This window comes from Cyanistes caeruleus, chromosome 2, assembly GCF_971803275.1.
Source record: "Cyanistes caeruleus chromosome 2, bCyaCae1.hap1.1, whole genome shotgun sequence".
In the NCBI taxonomy this organism is placed as follows: Eukaryota; Metazoa; Chordata; class Aves; order Passeriformes; family Paridae; genus Cyanistes; species Cyanistes caeruleus.
In genome coordinates this window covers 42,949,401-42,965,773 of record NC_141702.1, presented here as the reverse complement: position 1 = coordinate 42,965,773, position 16,373 = coordinate 42,949,401, and the positions used below count along the sequence as shown (strand labels likewise).

Sequence of the window (16,373 nt, the reverse complement as noted above, 5' to 3'; positions counted from 1 at the left end):
TTTCCAGTATATTCTTGTCATTACCCATGCAAAAACCCAGAGCTCCCAGGCTTTCTTTCACTCATATTTCAGCCTTTCTGGATGATGATGTTCAAAGAAGTGGACTAGAAATAGTTATGGCTTTCTCCATTGTAAAGTATGTTTGTTCTTAATTTCACTCCATCATCTCCTCACCACATCAAAATGAAGCCTCTTGATATGTGGTCAGAACTCTTTCAAATATGGCAGAATCAAAGTTGTGTTTTCCATTGCAGAGTCTCTGCTATGTGTAAATGTACACACTGAAAAACCTCCTGAAGATCCTTAACAAAAAAAAAAAAAAAGGAAAGATACATTCAAAATAGCATCTAAAAATTAATCTGCTGATTTATGGATGTATACAATTAATATGTGTATATATACCTGTTATTCTAGTCCCATATTGTGTCATTCCCTTTTAATGTTTTCAGTCAGAGCAAGGAAGAAAAGACACATACAAAGAAGAAAGAGTGAAGAACTGGGAAAGAGGTAAAATCTCTTTTTACAAGCACATTAAACTTTTTGGGCACCTCAGTATTTGAGTGTCTCTTTTGAATTTTTTTAGAAGTGCCCAGTTTTTGGAGACCACATGTCCTCCCATAGTGATGGCTACCTGAAGTGTCAGTGCCAGCTGAGCATCTGCCAACATTTGTTATTTTGGGAAGTGCAGACCTGATGGGTTTACACTTCTGACTGTCAATCTCTTTCAAGGAGTTGGAGAACAGTTTGCATGTGCATTGCTTTTACTGTTTTAATGGCTTCTCCATTCTTATGATAAACCTCAGTGAAAGGTTGAATTTCTGGTATGGTAATAGCTGTCTATATAAAAATGAGAGTTCAATACATTTTAAAAGAGAGACACTTTTAATCATTGATAAAGGTACAATATTCTAAGTACGTCTTAAAACCACAAAAGGTCACACATGGATTTTCTCCCTTCCAGCCTTTGTTGTTGTTGTTTTCTGATGCCCATACAGTTGGATTTTTGATACTATGAGGTGGCTAAATTTCAGGGATGGAAGGTACTTAAAAATTACACCACTTAATGTTCAAACAACCCTAGTGTTTCTAACCCCTTTTCTTTCCTGTGAAAATTTGTGGTCTGTCATAATATAAAGTGGTGCTCATTTGCATAACTTGACAATTTTATAATGAGTCATTTTTGTGCCAAGCAGGAGAAATTAAAAGCATGTGGTACTTTTTTTTTAATGGAAACAGAAGTCAAAACATTTGGAGAAATACCTCACACTGAATGTTTATTGAGTAATACCAGTAATACTAGAAGAACCTCTGCTGGCAGAAGGGTCATCTAGAAAGTTCAGTTATTGAAAAAGATGCTGAGCAACTAGTCTGAATTGGATATATTCCTCGTGCTGATTTAAATTTTACTAGAGAAATACAGACTTTGGATAAGCTACACGGTTGTTGGCTTTTCATTTCAGCCTGTTGCAGCATCTTGACTGTGTGTATAAATATTGGTATCTAGGATAGATATTAAGTACACATTAATATTTTTTGATTCATAGAGTTTTGTGGTATTATGTCTTACAATTAGATTGAGACATGTTTCAACTCTAAATCAATTCCCAGACAAAAAATAATTGAGGGTACTTAAAAACTAGTTGGAAGTGGTTGATCAGACTCTTCAATTAATTTGGAAAAAATCAAAGAGATGATGGAGCGTGTGTTACAGAATCACAAGTGACTGCACCAAATAAGCTCAAATCAACAAAAAGCTAATAAGAAATCACATAATTACCTACAATATACTCTTGAAAGACAAGAGGAGTACAAAGTTACTACTTTCAAAACAGAGGGAACTGAGGGAAGAGTAGAAAATATTTGGATACTCCAGTGTTCTTCCCCATCCAAAGAAGCGTATCTTTTACATGGATGTAAGGACAAAGTTGAAAGTTTCATACGAATATGTGTATTTGTTAATAATAATAAAAAAAAAAGCTAACTCTTCTGTTATGCAAAAATCAAGCTGAGAAAGATGGTGTCTAAGTAAAGATGGCGCTTTAATACTTTTTGCATGTTTAAGTATATGAGGGGGATTGTAGTTGTGTCCAGACTGAGGGCAAAACTGTTATCTTGTTGAATGTCAGAACTCACAGCAGTTTTGAAGAAAATTAGGGCTTTACTACTGGGATTAAAGTCCAGGGTCCATCTGTATGTAGAACAAAGGAAGGAGCTCAGTCTGAGAAGGAATAAGCTGGCAAAAGCTTTTATGGAACAAACAGTGATCACCTACGTTTTAACAAACTGTCAGCTTATAAAAAGTGTCTCTCATTTTTATTTGGCCTGTTAACAGCAATACATCAAGAGGAAATAGCTCCAAATTCCAAATATAAAATGCAGATCTAAATCCTGTCTGAATGTCCTATCCAATACAACAAGCAGTGAGGAAATAAAATTCCTACAGAAGCATGGGGATAGGAATCATGTTGCTTCATGGAATGCTACATGAAGCAAGGAGAAATGCACCTTTGCTTCACTGCATTAGCACAGGTCTACCCCATTGTCTGTAAAAAATCCTACGTGATAAAGTATCTCAATTTCTGAAAACCCTAAAGGAAACAATATTTGGAAATCATGACAGAGACTAAAATTAATTATATACACATATTATTTTTTTCCCTCTCTGGTCCCTAATAGACTACATTTTTGGAGCAGAAGAAAAATGTTTTTTGTTTCCATGGCAACAATATCCACTCCTCTCCTTTCTGTCACAAACCATGATTTCTGAGCATATTTACGAAAATTGAAATGTGAGTAACCCAGAATGATAAAGCCAAGTGCAACAAATTTTCAACTAAATAAATATTTGTGTTCAGTCTTGTATCCATTGGCTTTGAAAATTTTTCAAGGTCAGGATATTTGTTTGCTGTGCTGATAGCATTCCTTTTAAATACTTTGTCCTGTTCACTGCTAAAATTCTTACTTAAATATGTCTTGAATGTTGCTGATGCTACCCTTAAATAATTGAAGTAATAAAAGCAGGAAGCAGCACTGCATAACGTCTTTCAGAAGAGCAAGGAATGCCACTGTAGTTCTTGAGGACTTAAGGCAGCTGGTATATACAGCTTACAAGAATACATGCTGGAAGGTCAAGTCTTTAATTTATAAGTGGCTTCAGGGTGTCCTTCTTCTCACAGTGGGTAATGCTAACTGTGCTGTCAAAGTTCAGCAACAGTCTGTGCAGAAAAATGTTGAACTGATCTGCTTGGCCTCTTCTTTCTTCTTTTCAATTCTTTCTCAGTGCAAACCTCTCAGCTACAGATTCAGTCTCTTTCTTGTCTGTTGGACTTGTTTCTCTCTGAGTAATTTCTTTACACTCACTATGACAGACTTTCAAGTCTTTGCTCTGGCAACATTTATTTGTAGAAAATGAAGATGTTTTCACAAGAGAAATGGAGATCTGCACCAATATGTACACCATGGTAGAATTTGGCTGTATGAAGCAGTATATTGATGCCAAGCCTCAGCTTTAAAAAAATTAAGTGTTTTCATTGGAACCCAAAAGAAAAATATGGTGGTTTGTAGTTTTTTTTTTTTTTTTTATGGGAATTAAAAAAAAATAATTCACTGTTATCAAATTTAAAATATTACTTACAGGAAATGCTCAATGAACACATTTTCTCACTAAAAACATGCAGACAAAAGATTTCTCTGGTAGTTTTTTCTGTAACTTTGAAGAAGTGGTTTGAATAGACAAAGCATAAGCTATTGCAAGGACTAGAACATCAGACTCAGTGATGCCTCTGATTGTGTTACCCTCCTGCCCGCATAGCTATTTATGTTTGTGTCCTGGGGGAGCACACCGAGTAGATCATGCCTGCACCACAATGAACAAGCAGCCTGGGTTTAGAGGACTCTTTTTAGGGCCACAGCACACTGATTAACTCAGCTATAGGTGCAAGGTGACAAAGAAAGCCCATATGCTCCTTTTTTTACTTACATGTGCTTTTTACCTGTATGTCCTCCTGCCAGTTTTGTGCTGAAGCATGACAGCACTGGAAGCAACACTGGTGCTGCAAAGAAGCTGGTTAGACAGTGGGAAGTGGTAGGCAATGGGAGAGACAGAGAATTTACTTTCCTCTTATTAGTCCTTTTCATCTAAGAGGTTTTTTTTTTATTATCTATGTCATGGTTTTAAACCAATAACTAAGAAAATTACTTATTTCTTGCTGTGAGATATGGATTAGAACAAGAGCAAAACAGGCATAAAACTTAAAAGGGAAAGAAAAGGTTTATTGACAAACTACAATAATAAGAACACCAGAATAAACTTCCAGAAAAACCTTTTCATCCCCTATCTACCCACTATTCCCTTGTTCACATGACAACAGAGACAAAAACTTTGGAAGTTTGATGGTTAAAACAGTCTCAATTCTTGCTACAGTCTTTTCACCAGTCTTTGTAGAGAAACAGAAGTTTCTTCCTGTTAATTTATGGAGTTTCTCACAAGAAAACTATTTTTGTTATAGTTTTCCATTGCCCTAATGTTAGCTGCCCAGAGCTGCTATTATTAGAGTTCACTCCTCCCATTTTCACATCACTCTGAAGTGTGTATGGGCCATGAGTCTAGGGATAGCATTTTTAAGGATAAGTTATTCAAAGGCAAAAAAAGTCTTCTTCATCTGTTTCTGTGAGCTTCACCAGAAAACAGTTTTCTCATTGCCTTTCAAGGCTTCAAATCTCACAGCACTTCACTATACTATAATTACTCTACTTTTTACTCAAATTTACACTTTGAACACTTTATTCCTCCTTACATACTGTATCATGAATTAAAGGAGTTCTTTTCAGGACTTCATTGTCCATCTCCATAGTTTTAACAGAAAGATATTTCAGCTTAATTAAAGCATCTTCTTAATTCTCTACCTCTTCTGAAGCTTCTTTTCTTTCCTGTCACTGGTAGTTTATAAAGTCTCTTTTCATGTTGATCTCTCTCTCTCTCTCTGGATAAAAAGATTAATCCGCAAGTCTCATCTGGGTAATGAAAGAGTTGAAATCTTGCCCAGGCTTTTGTAGATGGTTCGGAGATCTCTGCCGAACAGGAGCTGGAGCCGTCTGCGATGGAAGGTTCCTCATAGCTGCTCTAGAGAGTGTAGTCGCCGCCCCAGCTTGCTGCAGGTCCAGAGCCTCTTCTCCTTCTTCACTGGGCAGTTTCTAGTGAATGTAGTTACAGCAAAACCTGCAGCCGAGCCAGAGATCGGGCCTGGCCCAGGGAAAACCTTCCCCAGGCCCCCCCCCAATCTCCCGGCCGGGAGACGGGGCAGGCCCGGCCCCATCCCCGCCCGGCCGCATGGCCTGGGCAGGAACGGGAGGCCTGGAGCTCCGCCACTCTTCACAGCCAGGAAACAAAAAGAACCAAGAGAGCTCTGGTTTTACACTTTAAGGTAGGGTTCACAAGTTGATCCCACTTTTCAATGGCCTAAACTGCTGTCAATTCTCAGCAATGACCGATAATTGGTCAGGAGAAAAGGCTCCAGGCAGTTCCCAGCAACTCCAGCTTTCTTAAAGGTAAAGTAACTCCATGACAATCTATTAAAAAATTATATTTTGTTCTTATATTGATGTTCTTATTTATCAAATCCAGTACTGACTTCTGAATAAATGCCACCTGAGAACATTGCAAGGCCCAAGCAGACCAGATAAAGACCATCTAAGTTGAAACAAGAAACCAAAAAGTTGCTGTTCCAGATGTGCTTCTCACAGCCAGCTTTTCACAGGTGGCTTCTTGGCATACTAAGAGATGTCTGGCATCTCTAACACTGGGTATAAGGGAAAATACCACAGTAATACCTCTAGGGAGTGTGATGTCTTCTGCATGCACAGCTCCTGATGTCAGGCTATTAATGCCTCTTTGAGAATAAAACTACCTTTAACTGTTGGCAGGATTGGGATCCCTGTTAGGGCTTGTCTTGATTGCCACAACAGCCATGTTTTACCTCAGGGTACTGTGTATTTCATGTAGCCTGAGGTAAAAATACAAGTGAAAGCATTGCGCTAGGTAACTGTGCACAAGGGCACAGATTTTACCTCCACTGTGGGTTTAGCTTACATTATATGATGCATGGTAAAGGATACCCTGAGGTGAAAAGGGGAGTTTTGCTGGCAGGGAGTTGAGGGCCTCTTTCCTGTTTCTTTTTTTCAGAAAAATGGTAGAAGCTCTGTTCGCTCCCTTTTGCTATGATTCCTTACATGTGCCCATTTTGTAGTGTTTTGTGTTTAGTATTGAAAATGAATCAGTGAGAAAATACCATGGGTGCAACATGATGGATGCAAAAAACCTCACAGCCAAGTTGGGGCACTGAAAGAAGAATTACAATTGGATTTTACCTCAAGGCATAAAACTCCTGAAAAATGTGAGTTTGTAATGGAAAGGCTATTGCTGACACAACCTTAACTTGAACGTTGCCAATAGTCATGCTATCACTTTATATAGCAGTTTAATGGCCAGCTTTTTGCCTTGCCAGTGGGAACACAGCCAGTTGAGGTGATTGGGTTTGCATGCTATAAAGCAGTTCAACCTTGGAATCCGTTGATGTAAAAACACTCATTCTTCATTAGCCAAATTTGAAATAATGGACTGAAAATAGAAGCATGTGACTTGCGTGTTGAATTTACACTGGTGCCGTGTCCATATGACTGTCACCTCACCTCCAGAGTTTAATGGACTTAATGAGCAGTTAAAATGTTTTAGGCAGCCTGCAGTGGACATCTGCGGTGTCAGTCAACAGCTGCAGTTGGCAGCGCGTTCTTCAGAGTGACCCATGTGCAGCAGAGCCTGGCCTGCAGGAGCTGCTGCTTTTTATAGCTCAGGCAATGCTCCTCAGCTTGCTCTGTTTTACTGAGCCATCAGATCTTAAAAAACAGCTTCCTTTTGAGATGCAATAAATACAATGATAGTCAAATAGCATTTCTTTAGCTATGGATTTTCTCCCTTGCCTGAAATCATTGGAAGCTGAGATTACGGTCTATAGGCAATTCAGCTGTTAAAGAATATTTTGGCCCTCATGTGAAAACAAGTGCATTGGATTTGGGCTATCAGAATGCTTTGTGAATGAAATACATTGAAATTATATGACATTATGAATTGATTAAAATAAAAGAGCCATGATTTACATAAATGTATAACCTGCACAAAAAACCCAGAATGCATATGAGATGACTGTTTTTATATATATGTTTGTATACTTACATATAGTATATAACAATATATTATGAGAAAACCTAGATGCACCGGTTTCAGCTTTACTGGTATGATTTTCATTTGAGTTTACTCCTAGTGAAAATCTCAGAGAAGTAGACATGTTTTCAAATTTCAGTTTAAATGTGTATTTCTATCTGAAAAAAATATTTTTCAGCTCTCCCTAATCCAATTGTACAAAAATCCAATTGTAATTCTTTCAGGGATTCCTAGCCAGGATCCTTGAAATAAATGCATCACAGAGGAGTGAGCACCGTCTGTGAGCTGTTATTTTTCTTCCTAGCCTTAATTGCTTTTAAAGACTTTGGAAATGTCTGGGATGACACCTGAGTGTATTTGGCACAGATACATAGGATGGGGTCTCTGTCTACCAGGAATTAAAAAGATGAAACTGTCTGAAAAGTGGGTGGTCAGAAACAGACTTTCAAGCCTCCTATCATATTTAGGTACTGACTTAACTGAGGTTTTATTTTCTAGGAGGAAGTTGCTCTAGAATTGGGATTTATAGATATTCATGGACAGAGAGGTGCAAGCAGACAGCAGCATAATTCTTCTGAGCGTTGTAGGGCCTAACTGCATCCCTCAGGGACTCTGTGCTCTCACCCTGCCAGTGTTGCTGCCTGAGATGTGTGGCTGTGCAATGTTAAGTGCTGCCAGGGATGCACAGTCAACATGCACATCTGCACTGGGATGCCAACACCAACTCATTTTTCCTTTTCTTTCATTCAGCAAGAATCCCAGGGTGAATTAAGTTAGACCAACTGTATTTAAAAGTGGAAATAAGAATTAAAACAATACAACCCCAAATCTGTATTGACTTTTTTTTTTCTGCCAAGCCTATCCAAGTGGAGATTTAACTGTATTTATGCAAATGCAGCTTTAAAGAAGCTTTTCTCTTAGTCTTAATTATGAAAATCCTTTCTAGTCAGTCCACGGTGAGCTATGTTGCAGTTTTTCATAACTGAGACAATTTGAGTTATCTTAAAAATCTTTAGCTGCCTTCTGCTCGATGCCCAAAAGACTTTGCTGCAGCTCTCCTCAGGGTCAATTGTTCCTTAAACTTCTTTTAGACTCTGTTCGACATGACAAGCAAATCAATCTTTCCAATTCAGGAGCTGATGAAACTCAACATTTTATATAGCATTGCCATGAGAGTAGGAACTGAGTAGTTGGCTTTCAGACCTATTCAATGTCACTTTACACATCTAGGATTTCCACAAACGCAGAATACTTGCCTGCCCGAGTCTGTTGAACACAAATAACCAGATCAAGTCAAATAATAAAAGATTCTTTTTATAAAGAAATGGCTCTGTGACATTTTCTAGCCTCTCTCTCTCTTTCACTTGGTGTGTATACATATGCATGCAAACACACTTTGCATTTAAGAGCCAACAGCAGAAAATATATAGATGTACTCTACTGGGCATAACCAGGAGATTTTATGCATTGTGCAGTTTTAAATGAGATCACATGATAAATAATTATTTGCACTTTGTTGACCCATATTATTTTAGTAGATTTTTCCAAATAACAGCATCAGATGGTGACATAAATTTATAACTTAGTCTCTGTGCATGAGAATTTCCTCACTTCTCTGTCATTAATAGTAAAATCTCCATGCTTAGTGAAACAACTTATTTTGCAAAGATCATAACTGGGAAATTATTTCAGGGCTGATCCCTGCCTGAAGCAGTCTTTCTCCTGATAAAAAATAGAGTGAAGTTTTGGTTCAGGAGGACTCCATAATTTGCAGTTAGCGCTTGCTTAAGCTTCAAGATGTAGGACATGATGCAGGCTCATCATTGCCTATTTGAGAAGGGGCTATGTAGAACAGGGTATCCAAAATGCCTCCTAATTTTAGGTGTACAATTGTGGGGAATCCAATGAAGTAGAAATATATTACTGTTTGAAAATTAGAAACTTTTAAGGCATACCAAATTGTGCATTAAAGATGACTTTTGTATCAGTTATTTCATCAACAGAAGTCTGAAGGAAGACAGTTCTCTTTCTGTAGTTCTGCAAATATCTCAGCCATCAGAAAGTGTATCTCATGCACTATAAAATTCTATGTTTCATTTTTCTCTCCATTAGCCCTTCAGTCAATGAGAATTATTGCTACCCTGTTTTCCATGTCAGATTGAAATGTGAAATTTAGATCAGCTGGTCTTACAATGACTTGTAGCCACAGTCATGGGAGTTGTTTGGCCTCATCATGGTTTAGTTTAGAATGTCTTTTGTTTTTTTGTGGTTTTAAAAAAATTATGAAGAAATATGAACTTCTGAAAGGATTTCTGTGAAAAGGACATACAATTATAGTGTTTTACCACACTATGCAAAGCTTATGAGACTATTAATAGGTGTTTTTTCATAATGTAAAGTATAGTTGGAAGTCATTGAGTCTTGACCAACTCAGTAAATCAGGGCTATTTTTCATTTGCAAGAATGCTTTGCCACATGTTAAATGTCACTAAATGCATAACAATATTCTTAGATAATGGATGATTTTGATGCAATGTAGTTATTCTGACAACCATCAGAATCTGACTGTTAAAAACAATACTATACGATTTCTATAATTTATTTATTCCATTTAGTAAAACTTGCCTCTTTCTTAGGCTTCAAAGGTGAAAAATGGTGTTATCAGGTTAGCAAACTGTGACACAGGAGAAGATAGGGAAGTTAACTTTTCTTCCACAAGATCTAGAGGACTTCAGCCTTTTTAAATCTCTCTCCTGTGGTACTGACTGTGAGAACCAAAATGAACACAGATTAAAAAAACCCTAAGCTAATGACAGTGATCTTGAGAAGAATAATGCAATACTAAATTTAGAATGTTAAGGCTGCAATTTGGAGAATTCTCTCAGATACACTACAAATGATTAAATATTCTTTCATCTTTCAGTAAGTTATTGAAAAGGTGAAGGTATTGTAATATAAAACTTGGCAGAAAGACTTCTGAACATAATTAGTTGTAGTAGTTACATATTCTCACGTTGTCTTTATCCATATGCTTATAATCTACAAATTTGTAAGACCCAATAATTCAACTTCCAAAGGTGCTTACACTCGGTATGTATTTAAATAGAGTTATATCTGAAAAGGGCTCCAACCTACTGCTTCACAGACAAGTCATCAGGAGGCTTCAGATCAATTTCTGTTATAAAAATTCTGTTATTGTACTTACATTAATTCCTGTAACACTGACCTTTATGACACAGCTTTTCATGCTTGAGAGACTATTTGGATTCAGCAGAATCCGTTCAGCTGCCTTTCTGCCTTTGGGTTATAAAAGAATCCCATTTAAATATATGAAGCAAATCCTACTTTTTTGTCCAGATAGGAGGAAAAGGAAATATTTCAAATCTTACCAAGTTTTTCACTTCAAATTGTACAATAGCTCATAATGAGCAGATGAATCAGTATATAAAAAAAATATTAAGGAAGTGTTCACATAATCCAGTCTTAGGCAGCGGATACAATCAACTTATTATCCAAACTCTTCCTTTGTCAAGTTCTTCAGAGTGCTCTGATTTACATACTCTGAATCACCTTCAGAAAAAAAAAACCAACCCCTTTCTCTCTCCACTGCCTATTGGCCAGACTTGAGAAAGAATAGTTGTTAAAATTAAGTGGCTAAAAATATGTAGTGCCAATAACACTTTTCATGACAGGACAGACTTATTGCCAGTCTTTAAATATGGGCCCCAATATGTGCATGAGGTGGAACTGGACACCTTTTTCCAAATTTCACAGAAATCATGTAGCATGCTGGAATGATGTGGAGGACCCAGAGTTTATCATCAGATCTGTGCTGGATTCAACAATATATTGTGGTTTGAAAATATTGTTTATTCAGCAATTCTGAAAAATTTACAATGAAAGCATGCCTTGCTTATTCTTGAGGAGTGTTCATCAAAGCTGGGCTTGCCAGTGAAGCAAATGAGCTCAGGTCTTCTTCCCTCAGGGGGTATTCCTCTCATGTTGCCTGGGGTTGCATTGCTCACTTGACATCCTAGAGTAGAGGATCTGCAGTCTTCTATTTATTTTGGGGGTTTCTGTAGCTGTGGTACCTTTTTCCACCTCTTTTTTCTGCTTTAGACAATGTCTGGTGTTTCTCAGGTGTGATGATTGTTGTAGGTTCTTTAGTTTGCAGTAAGCACATAGATGTGCTCTTAAGAATTTGTTTGGCTCAGTTTGAGCCGAAAAACTTGAAAAGTAACAAAGAAGCAGTACTATTCCTTAAAAATACTATATATAGAACACATAGGTAGGAATTTATATACCAAGTATTTTCAGCCCAATCTTTGTCATGAGCAAAACACTCTTTTTGAACTAAATACTATTTTAATTTTTCATTGTTTTCTTTCAAAATCTTTTCTTCAAAAATAATTGAACTTTTTTGTTGTTAATTAGAGATATGTTGAGTTGCAAATAAATGTAAATGACATATTAAACCTATACACTGCTATTACTTAATTTAATATTTTATTTATTAAAATGTTAAGTGATATTTTTTGTTCATTGTCAGATATCTGAACTTATTCTTTGTGTCAAACTACAGTGAATTTAAATAGAAATTTTGTCAAATTGGAGTTCTGTTTAATTGCAGAAAATGCATATTTTTATTTATTAATTAAATACAATGACTTTTAGTACTTTGTTCACATATTTTTAAATTAAAACACTTTGTACTATGAGATAATTGATTTATGAATGAGAAAGTAGTCATTGTAACTAGTGAATTAATCAAATTGCTTATGGTTGCATCTCCCCCATGACTTCAAAATAATTAGTTTTTCCTGTTTCATTGCTTTCTTTTGTTTGTAAGTTGGATGTGGAAGACAAAGTATTACCTTTTAATCCCACTCAGTTTTATACTTTGAATTAACTAAATACTCTACAAAACTGCTAAACCAGAGTAAAGGGGGAAAAACATCTTTCAGCACTTGAAATATTGCTGCTGGAATAAACACATGTGAGGTTTACACATGATCTCACCTGATGCTCCCCATCAGTTTCCTGGTTTTATCTTTCATAAAAACTTAGCTACAAAAATGTTCTACTTGCATGCTGATTTCAACTACTTAAAGGTTTTTTAACAATTATAAGAATACTAACCTTAATCATTATTGCAAAATTTGCTAGAAATGTTTACTTATTTTTTGAGCTATTTCAATCTTTTTGTTTAAATGATGCTCTTTTAGATTTTTGTTCCTGAGTGGTACTTGAATATGTCTAAAACCATAATTTTTTTCTTCTTTAGAGAGTATAGACTAAACCAGAATAACTTACAGGGTGTGTTTTGTTCTGAGGGTGTTTGAAAAGCAACTCAAAGAGACCAAAGCAATTTTACCACAATACTCTCAGGTACAACTACAACTCCCTAAGTACATAATTGAAATTGATTCAATGTGAAATAAGTTGAATAGGATTGATTCCTATTGAAATCAAGGAGACAGAAATGAGTAACAATTAACTGCTTCAATTAGGGTAACAAATCTTCAGTTCCTGGCTGTACAAATACAGAAATTGAATGCTGTATCAGGACAGAATTTAATGTATTTTTTTCCTTTTGAATGCAGAAATTTATTCAGAAAACACACTTCTGGATGAACTAAGACAAAAGAAGTAGAGTTTTAACATGGGTGCAGCTGCAAAAAGCAAGGTAATGTGCCAACTGTTCCTCTTTTCATTCTGAGTGTCTACGTTCAGATTTTTAATGATTATACTCTGAATATAATAAGAATTCTGTAAAGGTGTGTAAGAGGTACCTCAGAATGGCTGGGGACAATGCCTCCTGCAGAGTGTGTGTGTGTGTGTGTATGAAATTGTCATAGGTAATGATAATAGTAACACCTCTTGCATCACAAGTTATTTTGAGGGAAGGTGCAGAGCTATTGTGCCACTAGATGCTGCTCTAAGACAACATCTAACAAAAGAAAAATCCTAAAATCCATGCAGTCTTCAATATTGCACCAATCACCACAGTCCTGTTTAAAAATAATTTACAGATTAAATCTTAAGCTTTAGAAACAGGTTCCAAAAATTTTAAAAAAGAGAAGAGGGGAATAGCACATCATGAACTGATATTAAAACTTACAGTATCAGAGCTACTGCATTTCTGGGAACAGAGTCTGAATGAGAAGGCTATTTTATCAGAAACCTTTGGTTTTATAAGACTGTCTTATCTAATTCTTGAAGAGCTTTCTGTTAAGCAAATCCACATGCTTCAAAGAAGCAGAGCATAAATTTATTAAGTCTTTCTATTTCAAAATATGAGATTGGTGCCTGCTTGAGGTTGGTGGTTAAACAAGTTTTCTGCTCTTGGCTGAGCTAACATGGATACTCCATGGTGTTTAGCTAACTTCATCTTGCTGCATGGGCACTAAAAAGTTAAACAGAAGAAATGTTAATTAGGTCAGTATGGAAATAAATCTGCAGAGCTGTAAGAAGAGGCTTGCACTGTGTCTACTGAAACAGGTGTGGTTTTAGTTTAGGTTTGCAGTAATTCCCTTGCAGAAACAAATAGATTAATAAAAGAAACAGAAAAACCTTTGAAAAGAAGAGAATTGACTCTTATGGGAATCCATGAAGGTTGGGACCAAGGTCCTTAATAAACTAATTCAGAGTGGGAGAAGATAAGTATGTGGAAGGTTTTTGCTGTATAACAGGCTAAAGTGGCAGCAGAGCAGATGACACAGCTGGATACTCCCTGGAGTGAATACTCAGTTTTTCTTTGACCCCACTGAACAGCTCTGTGTATGCTTAGCTTCCAGTAGTCACATTGTTTAGACTTTAGAATCATCTCTACTTGACTCTCTGAACTGAACAACACACAGATATGCTATAAATCAAAGACAGGTTATTTTTTACAGAAAATACTAGTAGCTCACTGATTAAATATGAAGTGGGCATTGAGAGATCATTAACACTGTGAAATGGATTTCTGACATTTTACAAAAGCAGCACGTACCCTTTCCTTTAGCTCTGTGGTGGGTCTTAAATGAATAAAGTCTTTCCTGATCATTTTCTTTTTGCATTTGGAAGTGATATATTCTACCAGTTAAGCTCTACAGGAAATGGTGGAAATTAGTTTTCATTATTTCATTTACACTGTACTTGCCTGTAAGATTGCAGCTTGACCTCATTATACCATCAGAATCTGTAAAAGCTTTTTTTAAAGCCAAACACTTACAAATATATAATTTTAAAAAGAATTTCAGTAAAGTAGCATTAAAATATAATTATTTTTAAGGCTGTCTACACACAGTTGTTCATGTATAGTAGAACACTTTAAAACTCACTAAGATCTATTTTACGATAGTTTTCCAATCAATAGGATACAGAAATACTGTGTACTATATTAATGTGCTCAAGTTACCTCAAGACATGTGGTCTTCCTTTCTTTTCCTCTGGGCCCAGGGAGATGCACACACACGTGCACACACACACAGGTCCGTACACCAAGTGGAGAGCTAATAAAGATATCAACCACTGCTCTCTGTGATGAGCTGTGACACGCAGCACAAAGCACCCTGCCTACTCCTGATATTGTCATTTTCTCTAAGTGCAGATCCTCTTCTGTTTTTATTAGCTAATTCATCAATACCCTGCACCCAGGAAGAGTCTCAATAAAGGCAATTAATTAGGCTGCCCTTTTAGGCACCAAGGAGACAGGAGTACAGGAGTTGTCTAGGGCCACAATCCTCTGCAATTTGCACTATTTCCAAAGCCTAATTAGCTTCAGTCTGGTTTGGAGGGGCAAACAGAGAGAAGAAATATCGAGGTTCTCTGCTGCTTGCAGGGCCTTTGTACCAGGGTTTGTTTTGGTAAGGCAGGGAAGCATCAGGACACGTGCCTCCTGGGACCACTGCCAGCCACGACAGTGTGCAAGGGGAGGCAGAGGAGGGAGGCACAAGCTGCCTGTGAGCAAACCCAGCCGAGGGACAGTCATGCCCCATTTTCCAGAGAAGCAGTAAAAACCACTAAGGAGATTTCTCCATCTGCACAGCTATTACATATCAGAGACAATGTCTGTATTTTCAGTAGATATATAAAGCTACAGTGTTTGAGATTTATTTCTGGCTGGTAAAAATAGTTTTGTCTCCTTCTGGGCTGAGTGTATTAGACGGCTTTCTTGTGTCTGTGATTCAGTAAGAGCGTCATTCTTTACAGACATAATGTGAATACTGCTGACATCGTTCCAAAAAATAGATGGCCCAGGGCCACCTTTGGGGAATTCTCTAAACGAAAGAATCGGAAATGATCATCTCACACTGGGTGTTGAAGCACTCTCCTTGCATGCTGAGAGTGCTAAAAGAGGACCTGGAACAGTCCCAGTGCATGTATTTGCACAACAGACTATCGCTGCTTTGAGTTGTCAGCCCAGTGGTTCAATAACGTTCACTCTTAAAAGCCTTCAGTGTGCATTTACCTACCAGAGTTTGCATTGTAAAAGGCCTGTAAATAATTGTGCACCTCTACTGGAGAGGATGTTAGTACCCTCTCAGGACCAGGGATGGGATTTTGCTTCCTTCAACAATTCCCCCCTCATAGCAATTGGAGCAAAATGGGTCCCTGCTTTCTGGGAAGTCTCTCTTCTCTGCAATCTGAATGTAGCAGAAAGAGAGAAAGTATGTGTTGCCTCAAGTTATCTCTGCACCTCAGAAATGCTGGAGAACTTTCCTCTTTTTATTTTCACCTTCTGGAAGAGAAGTGCTTCAGGCAGTATGGAAGCATAGGATGGATGGGAATGCCATGTCATTATGTCATATGGAAGATATGCCCCCCATTCCTTCCCCTGTTGTGCAGGAGGGAGGGGGAGGTAGCACAGTTGTGTCTGCACAGCAGAGGCATGGTGACCTAGAGGCTCTACCTCTCGTGGAACAGCCATTGTGAGGCCAGTGCTCATGAACTTCCTTTGCCCACCATTTTGCCATCTGGGAAATGGTGCCTTCCTGGAGCTGGTGGGCATTCTGCTCCACCTCTGCCCAGGCTGCACTTTGGGGTCACTGTCTTTGTGGGGCTGCAAGGGTTCTTACTTGGTGCCCTGTCTTGTCCTCCTTTATGAAATAAGGAAATGGGCTGGGATAAAGACCATTTAGCTATCTAACAAATCTGCACTTCTCTGTGAGAT

At 37.5% G+C, this 16,373-nt stretch overlaps 1 long non-coding RNA gene across 4 annotated transcripts in view; it reads left to right on the top strand.

Moving 5' to 3' along the window:
* Positions 1-5,051: 5,051 nt before the first annotated feature.
* Positions 5,052-16,373, top strand: part of LOC111927286 (uncharacterized) — an 85,943-nt gene continuing 74,621 nt past the window's right edge. For 2 of the 4 annotated variants that reach the window (XR_015283060.1, XR_015283061.1), the window contains exons 1-2: positions 5,054-5,547; positions 12,820-12,902. This is a non-coding gene — a long non-coding RNA (uncharacterized LOC111927286). Of the gene's footprint in view, positions 5,548-12,819; positions 12,903-16,373 lie in introns of all 4 variants that reach the window. The other 2 variants (XR_015283062.1, XR_015283063.1) reach the window with 2 other exon arrangements.